The sequence below is a fragment of the Siphateles boraxobius genome, unplaced genomic scaffold (genome assembly GCF_051911475.1).
Source record: "Siphateles boraxobius isolate OS27281-9 unplaced genomic scaffold, OSU_SipBor_1 47, whole genome shotgun sequence".
NCBI lineage: Eukaryota > Metazoa > Chordata > Actinopteri > Cypriniformes > Leuciscidae > Siphateles > Siphateles boraxobius.
In genome coordinates, this window is record NW_027509108.1 from 507,501 (window position 1) to 516,835 (window position 9,335).

Here is a 9,335-nt window from a genome sequence, read left to right on the forward strand (position 1 = left end):
GATTAACAAATCTATAACTTTACAACTCTGAATGTAAATTCCTTTATTTCCCTTCACCATGCACAACAGTTTAGTTGTTTGTTTGTTTTTTCCCAACATTTACTTTAAAATATTTCAGCTTGATTATTCTGAGGAATCTGTAAAAATATGCTCTTCACCCTCCACCAAGTAACTCGTGTGTTTACAAAAGACTAAAAATGTAAGAGCTTTACATAAATAACATTACCAGCTATAAAATTAGACACTAGTTTAACATGTTTTTCTATCATTCAAGTTGAGATAATGACATTTAACATTCCAAAAACATTGACTGTTATATAAAATATCCATATCATAATGGCAGTTTTTATTTCCTGATTGTGATGCTGTAGTCCTCAGTGTTGTTTGACACAGTAAAGACATCTGAAGAACTTCCTGTACTGCTGTCTGACCTGGACAAGAATGAGACGAGAGGAACTGAGTGATTTCATCACATCCATTTAACCTCTGAAACTCATGAACCACAATGAAAAGTCTTTATGATAAACACGTACGAAAACATGTTTAAAGAGACTAGATTTGGATTTTTCACAGGCAATAATTTTCTTACATACTGTCTCTGGAAAAAGTTAAATGGTTTTTCTATGGAGTGTGATGATAAAATGGCTAAACTAATTAAGATTTGAAACATTGATTTTGGCTTGAGAAAGCCGGGCCTAAAGTTTAAAGTAGTTTAAAAACTCGGGGTCTGAGAGGAGTAAAGGCCCGTTCACACCAAGAACGATAACTATAAAGATAACTATAACAATAACTATATTCGCATCCACACCAATAAACGATAACAGTGTTTTTATTGTAAACACTGTTTTATTGTAACAGTGTTTTTTTATTGTAAACGATAACAGTGTTTTTATGGTTTTAAAGTAGTGAAACTGGATGACCTGCTGCTGCTTTACGTTACACATAAACATCAAAAGAAAAACAGGCGCTTTTGGGTACACGATATCCTTAAAAGACGAGAGGAGTTGGAAGAATCCGTCACTTTGATTAGAGAGTTGTCATCTTTTAAAGACAAATTTTATTCACACTTTTGAAAGATTCAGCGGATCTGAACAGTGAATACATAGTCTAATCAATCTAATCTAACAGTGAATTTAGCTGACGAAGTCAATAGTGGAATAAAAACCACGCCTAGTCAACAAACTCAAAACTGACACTGTCACTCGTGTCTGTCGGCTTCACCAATGTAGAGATGAGTTTCTCACTGGTTTTTAAGATACGGTTTCCATAGGAGGCGAGTTCAGCTGGGCTGACTGATGATGAGGATGATGAAGATGACTCTAAAATCTTCCCTGAAGCGTTAAAGGCCACCGTCAAAATGTTGGTCACAGTCTAATTTATTGATCAGATAAATAGTGTCATAGTAAATGTCAAGAGAGGAGAGGAAAGAAGACAACACTGTTTTTGTTCAATCATATATTATCTACAGGAGCTAAACTCTGCAGAGCTGTGGCCCTCCAGGACCGAGTTTGCCATCCCTGATTTACAATATAACTGACAAATATTTAATTATTTGATTATTTTTCTCTTGAAGACTTACAGTCACAGAGAGTACTTGAGATGTGATGTTCTCGATCTTCTCAAGAAGATTTTGGAAACAGTTCTGACTCTGAAAAACATGATCAGAATCAACAAATAGTTTACGGCTTTCACAATTGTGATTTCAGTATCAACAGAGAGCCTATAATGTATTTTCACTGCACTGAATGTCACTGTGAAGATTCAGATTGTTGATGTCTGTGTGTGTCATCATAAACTAACTTTTATGTGCTCATGTTCGTTAAAGTCTTCTAACTTGTTATAATATTGCTTGATCTCATGCTGCAGTAACACAAGGTATGTGTTGTGAAAAAAAACGTGACAACATAATTGTTAGATTAAAAACTCATTTACTCACACTATATTGTCGGGCACAGCCGTAACACACAAGCAGTTCTTCCACATGCCAGTGAAGGAGAAACTACACAAACACTCGTTCATCAAGCGGAGAACGAGAACAAACGCTGTTTCCGCGAAACTTTAAACGCTCCCGGCCCCATCACATCACATGCCCACATAAAGGTATAGCACACTCATTCTGGTTACATATATATATATATATATATATGTGTGTGTGTGTTTTCTCTGGCTGCTGTAACTGTGTTTGTAAAACACATCTGTTATGGCAAGAAAAGCCAAAAGTGAATGTATTCAGTTGATGTTTGGTTTGTTATTGATAATAACAACATCATCATCTAGATTCAGTATACAGTCTTTGTGAAATATTTCAAATTATAATCGCCCTGTGATTTTACAGTTTGAGATTCAGCAGTGTCAATCATTTATAAAGGATGATGAATGCATGTAAGACGCAAACATTAGAACTACTATGTCATTTAGACACAAAGAGACATCAAGAATCAGTGTATGAATCTCAACAATGATGACAATGATGACAAAAGCTTCATGCTGCAATGCATGCTGGGTATCTAGTATTTGTGTGCACTTTGACCTCACATTGTGACCATAGTATAAGATGTGAGGATACACTTTTAGCTCACTGTGACCGAATATATTGTTAAAATAGGGCCCTAAAACTTCAATTTCAGAAACTCAACTTACGGTGCATCCTTCCTCCAGCGTTATATTTATACCTGCAATGACAGAAACCAGCATGAAGACAATAATAAAATACATCTGCAAATGAAAATTTAAAAGGGTCAGACAAAACTTTATAAAATGATCTCATAAAAATCCTATTCATTTATATTGTGTTATATTAATTTTGAACTGAGTCCAGATCGAGTGGAAGTCAGTGTCTCACTTTAAGCCGTTATGATGTTGCTTCATTAGGAGCAGAACTCATGTTACCAGCACATAAAACTATCAGTAAGAAATCACTGTATGCAATATTCTGCAAATGTACATTTCACACACTCTTTTATATATCTAGAGACACAAACACTCACACACCAATCTTCAGCTGTGTGTGTGCTGTGATCTCCGCTGAGTGTGCGCTGTGCTGTGTGTGTGTGTGTGTGTGTGTGTGTGTGTTGTGATCTCCAGAGGTGTATAGTCCAGGGGTCAGAAAGTAGAAATCCTGCCGTATGTTTATTCCACCCATGAACTGATTGACTGTTGATTTCAGCTGATTTCTGTCTCCTGGCTGAAAAACTGATAATAATCAAATCCAGGTGATTGGAACAAAATACTGAGGAGGACTTTTACTTTATGAACCGCTGTGTGTGTGCGCTGTGATCTCCGATGCATGTGTGCTCTACTGTGTGTGTGCTCTACTGTGTGTGTGCTCTACTGTGTGTGTGCGCTGTGATCTCCGATGCATGTGTGCTCTACTGTGTGTGTGCTCTACTGTGTGTGTGCACTGTGATCTCCGATACGTGTGTGCTCTACTGTGTGTGTGCTCTACTGTGTGTGTGCACTGTGATCTCCGATGCATGTGTGCTCTACTGTGTGTGTGCTCCACTGTGTGTGTGCACTGTGATCTCCGATGCATGTGTGCTCTACTGTGTGTGTGCTCCACTGTGTGTGTGCACTGTGATCTCCGATGCATGTGTGCTCTACTGTGTGTGTGCTCTACTGTGTGTGTGCTCCACTGTGTGTGTGCTCCACTGTGTGTGTGCTCCACTGTGTGTGTGCTCCACTGTGTGTGTGCTCTACTGTGTGTGTGCTCTACTGTGTGTGTGCTCTACTGTGTGTGTGCTCTACTGTGTGTGTGCTCCACTGTGTGTGTGCTCCACTGTGTGTGTGCTCCACTGTGTGTGTGCTCCACTGTGTGTGTGCTCCACTGTGTGTGTGCTCCACTGTGTGTGTGCTCCACTGTGTGTGTGCTCCACTGTGTGTGTGCTCCACTGTGTGTGTGCTCCACTGTGTGTGTGCTCCACTGTGTGTGTGCTCCACTGTGTGTGTGCTCCACTGTGTGTGTGCTCCACTGTGTGTGTGCTCCACTGTGTGTGTGCTCTACTGTGTGTGTGCTCCACTGTGTGTGTGCACTGTGATCTCCGATGCATGTGTGCTCTACTGTGTGTGTGCTCTACTGTGTGTGTGCTCTACTGTGTGTGTGCTCTACTGTGTGTGTGCTCCACTGTGTGTGTGCTCTACTGTGTGTGTGCACTGTGATCTCCGATGCATGTGTGCTCTACTGTGTGTGTGCTCTACTGTGTGTGTGCTCCACTGTGTGTGTGCACTGTGATCTCCGATGCGTGTGTGCTCTACTGTGTGTATGTGCGCTGTGATCTCCGATACGTGTGTGTGCTCTACTGTGTGTGTGCGCTGTGCTCTCCGGTGTGTGTGTGCTCTACTGTGTGTGTGCTCTACTGTGTGTGTGCTCTGAAAAATTATGACATTAAAGGGGTCATGACATGAGAAACCAAATTTGCCTTGATGTTTTGGTATATAAGAGATCTATGTACTATTAAAACTTCCTGCAAGTTTCATAGCTTAAGATGTCATCCCCATTATAAACAAACCATTTATTTAATCAACCTCTAAATACAGCTCGTTCTGGATCCATGGTATGAAGTGACGTCACGGTACGAAGTGACGTACCAGTCGTTTGCATATGACCGCCTCCAGCGCAAGACAACAACGCCTCATTTCGCATCATCGCATGCGTTGTCCTGCAGCGAGTGGGTCTGTTTACAAGATGACTGTGATTAGGGCTGGGCGATATATCGCACGATATTGTTATGCGCATCTCGTCAGTAAAGCCGGTTCCTTGATTAGTAGTAAATCGCCTTCACCTGCTTTCAGATGGAGCGGCATTTACTACACAGCACAAATTCCAGTGTTAAATTAACACTCAAGAGTGTTAAAGTTAATGAGATAATTAAGTGATTAATTTAGTGATGTTTGAGCATTATTGAAGACACTTGATGTTAACAACAGTGGCGGTTCTAGAGGGGGGGCCAGGGGGGCCCGTGCCCCTGTGACAACAAGCTTGGCCCCCCCTGTGGCCCCCCTAAATGTGGAGTGTGAAATAATTTTTACAAAACTGTTTTTTTGCTATCGTTGTTATCGTTGTATGCATATTTTTTTTTTATTATTCTATCTTTGTGGATTTGCTTGTTCACGTGACAATTCGCATCACATTCGCGGGAATCGCGGCAGAATAACGTCTGTCTCCTGCACGCGAGAGAGGAGAGAAGGAGAAAGCTGGTAAATGTCAGTTCAGTTGCAAGTTCATTCTTTATGTGCGTATCGGGTGTGCGATGTGTATTGTCTATCATGATATAGTTATCAATGTTTTAACTGTATAAGAGGCACTGTGAGCTGACATCGCATTTGTCTCTCGTCCTTTCACTGCTGTGTGCGGTTCATAGGTAGGCTATGACCCCAAATTAGTTTATGTCTTATATTTATATCATATTATGTTCTTATATTAGAATATCACATCAGCAAGAGTTCCGTTTTCCCGTCCACAATTGCAACTGTGCTATTGATCTTATACAACATGCAGTTAAATTAACAATAAGTTACCATTGGGCGTTACTTTTTAGACACAATATTGTCAATATTGTTCCCTTTCGAGGGAACTCGCACTGCGTCGTTGAAAACGACTCTTTGGGGACGCTCCCTAAGCGTGCGCCTCTGAAGTATGAATGAAACTAATCCAATCCTGATTGGTGTTGCGTCGTGACGTAACATGTGACGGCATAACCGGATGTATAAAAACGGCGCTGATGCAAACACATACCAGCTTTCGCTCTTCAGCAAGCGCTATCTGTTGAAAACTGTCTGTCTTATTTGGTGTTGTATTGTCTGTTTGAAAGTGAAAGTATGGCGAGTGAGCAATTCACTAGATGTGTGCACCCCTGTCCTAGATTTATCACGGGTGGGGACACGCATCCACTATGTGTGAATTGTTTGGGAGTGCAGCACGCACAGGCAGCTCTCGAGGGAGCTGCCTGTGATCCCTGTACACATTGTGAAGCACTCCCATTAGAGAGTGCTGCGCTCCCGCTTGGCTGTTTTTGATAAAGATGGCCAAGCTCGCGATCCTTGCGGTTCAGGTCCCGCGTCCGTTGAGGCGGCGCGGAGGCTTAGATCGTGGGGATCGCAAAAGGATCTCGCAGATGAGAACGAGACTGCTGAGGCACTTTCTCGTGCATCATCTGTGGATTCTATAACACTCGCTCATGATGCAGAAGCCCGCGCTGCGGCTTCTTCTGCCCGTGACGAGTGCCCGGTGCTTGAACTATCCGCTTCCGAGGAAGTGGATGTGATCAGCATCGGGAGCGGGGAACATGAGTCACACTCGCCGACTCATGTTCCCGCGTATGAGGAGTTAGTGGAGGTTGTGACGCGTGCTGTGCCCAGACTCAATATTAGTTGGCCACAAGATAAGCAGGATGATTCTCGTCAGAGCAAGTTAGACGAGAGATTCCTGCAGCATCGCTCACAGCCTCATCGCCGGGGCTTGCCTTTTTCCCGGATCTTCATAAAGAGATCTCGAGATCCTGGGAAAAGCCCCACTCATCTCGTATTTCATCACCTACGTTATGTGATTATAGTAATGTGGTGGGTGCGAGAGAGTCGGGGTATGGCAAGATGCCGCGGGTGGAGGAAGCTTTAGCGAGCTATCTTTCTCCCCAAGCGGCATCTTCGCTTAAAGCCCCGGCGCTGCCCAGCAAACCATGCAGGGACACTTCTGCGATGGTGGGCAGGGCTTATATGGCGGCTGGTCGGGCTGGTGCGTCCCTGCACTCTATGGCAATCTTGCAGGCGTACCAGGCCGATATCCTAAAAGACCTAGATGAGGGTGAGGGCCCAACACCCGAAGATATTGCGGAACTTAGAAGAGCAACTGATTTATCTCTCCGAGCCACTAGGGAGACGGCCCGTGCTATTGGCCGCTCCATGGCAGCTTTGGTGGCCACAGAGAGGCATCTATGGCTTAATCTGTCCGGTATTAAGGATAAGGACAGATCATTTTTGTTGGATGCCCCGTTATCGCCTTCTGGCCTGTTCGGCGACGCAGTAAACACCGTTGTCGACAGGTTTCAGGAGGCGAAAAAACAGTCAGCAGCTTTTCAGCAGTATCTTCCTCGCCGATCTAGATCTAGGTCTAGGAGGGCTGGTCCAAGTGGCCAGCCTCAGCCGTCAGCCAGCTCCTCCCATCGCCTGGAGCAAAAGGAGAGCGTTTCCTCTCGAGCCCCTCCCTAGGGAGCTTGGCAACAGAGGAAACGTTCTCACTCTAAATCCTCTGGCCAGAAGGGCGACTTGAGGGCCGTCATTCAGGCAAAGAGGGCTTCAGGAAAGAGGTCCTAGCCAATCTGGTAGGACCTCTGAGGGCTGTCCCCCCCGTGAGGGAGCAACCGAGGTTGTTTTCACAACGGAGCCCTCTGGAAAGAGATGTTGTCCCGCCGTCCTGGACGCTTCGGGTCGCATCGATTTCCAGCGAACGCACACCGTGGCGTTCGCCCCAAAAGCTTGCAAGAGAGCACCGACTATGGTCACAAAATCGTTCTTGTCCGCTTCCTGCCAGTTCGCTGTGTCAGAGGGTCGAGAACAGTGCTCGAGAAACAACCGAGGCCAGTCTCGAGAGGCTGGTTCCCTTAGTAAATTTTGTAGAGGGGTGGCGCCTTCTTCCAAATATTTCTCTATGGGTCCTGAATATAATAGAAAAAGGATACAGACTGCAGTTTGGTCACCGACCTCCCAGGTTTGCAGGGGTGGTGCCGACTACAGTGGTTCCAGAACAGGCTCGGGTCATGGAACAAGAAGTACAGGCTCTCCTGGTCAAAGGGGCTATAGAAATTGTTCCCCCACCAGACAGAGAGTCCGGGTTTTACAGCCGATACTTTATAGTTCCAAAGAAGGATGGCGGGCTAAGGCCGATTTTGGATCTAAGGCAGTTGAATCGGTCTCTGAGGAGATTCAGGTTCAAAATGCTTACGATTCCCATCATTGTGAATCAAATCAGGTCCGAGGACTCGTTTGTCATGATAGACCTAAAAGACGCCTATTTTCATGTCTCCATCCTTCCGTGTCACAGGAGGTTCCTAAGGTTTGCTTTCGGGGGCGAAGCATATCAGTGTCGGGTTCTTCCGTTCGGCCTAGCACTCTCTCCCCGCACGTTCACGAAGTGTATGGATGCAGCTCTGGCTCCATTAAGACTTCAGGGCATCCGTATACTGAATTATATTGACGACTGGCTCATATTGGCCCAGTCTCGGGAAATGGCGGTTCGGCATCGAGATGTCGTCCTTGGCCACATTCAGGAATTGGGGTTGAGACTCAACACGAAAAAAAGCGTGTTGGAACCAGCTCAGAAAACAACGTTTTTGGGCGTGGTATGGAATTCGGTTACGATGCGGGCACACATGTCTCCCGCACGAATCGAGTCCATCCTGACAATGGTTTCTGGGATAAAGCTAGGCCAGCCCATCACTGTGAAGAGGTTTCAAAGGATGCTGGGCCTCATGACAGCGGCATCCAACATTATACCTTTGGGCCTTCTACATATGAGGCCCCTCCAGTGGTGGCTGAAAGCCAAGGGGTTTTCCCCCAAGGGGAATCCATTTCGTATAATCAGAGTAACGCGCAGATGCCTTCGTTCTCTATTAATATGGAAGAAACCTTGGTTCCTGTCCCAAGGGCCAGTGTTAGGAGCGTCGTGTCGCCGGAAAACCGTTTCGACAGACGCCTCCCTCACTGGCTGGGGCGCGGTCATGGACGGCCGCTTTGCCAGGGGTCTGTGGCAGGACCATCATCATTCTGGGCATATAAATTGCCTGGAGATGTTGGCTGTGTTCAGGGCTCTGAGGAGCTTCCTTCCAGACATCAAGGGTTACCATGTCCTTGTACGATCGGACAATACATCAGTGGTAGCTTATCTGAACCGACAAGGGGGACTCAGATCGCGCCCTCTATCCAGATTGGCGCATCAGATTATTCTTTGGTCCCAGGGGAAAATATTGTCTATCAGAGCAATATATGTCCCGGGGGTTCAGAATCGGGGAGCAGACATCCTGTCGAGGCAGGGGCTGAGGCCCGTGGAGTGGAGACTTCACCCAGAGGTGGTGAAGCTAATATGGCAGAGGTTCGGACCTATGGAAGTGGATCTATTCGCGTCTCAAGAGACGTCCCACTGTCCCCTTTGGTTTTCCCTCACCCATCCAGCCCCGCTGGGGTTGGATGCCATGGTACAGGATTGGCCGAGGCTTCGCCTGTATGCTTTTCCCCCCGTTGCTCTGCTTCCGGGAGTCCTAGAGAGGGTCCGTCAGGAGGGCATCAGTCTTCTTCTGGTAGCCCCGTTGTGGCCGGCCCGAGTATGGTTTTCAGACATCGTATCACTC

The 9,335-nt window shown here is 45.5% G+C and overlaps 1 long non-coding RNA gene across 1 annotated transcript; it reads right to left on the reverse strand.

Moving 5' to 3' along the window:
• Positions 1 to 1,203: 1,203 nt before the first annotated feature.
• LOC143710396 (uncharacterized) lies at positions 1,204 to 2,676 on the reverse strand. The gene is made up of 3 exons (XR_013194539.1): positions 2,641 to 2,676; positions 1,580 to 1,648; positions 1,204 to 1,371 (listed from the first exon to the last, which is right to left on the reverse strand). It is a non-coding gene; the product is annotated as an uncharacterized LOC143710396 (long non-coding RNA).
• Positions 2,677 to 9,335: the final 6,659 nt, after the last annotated feature.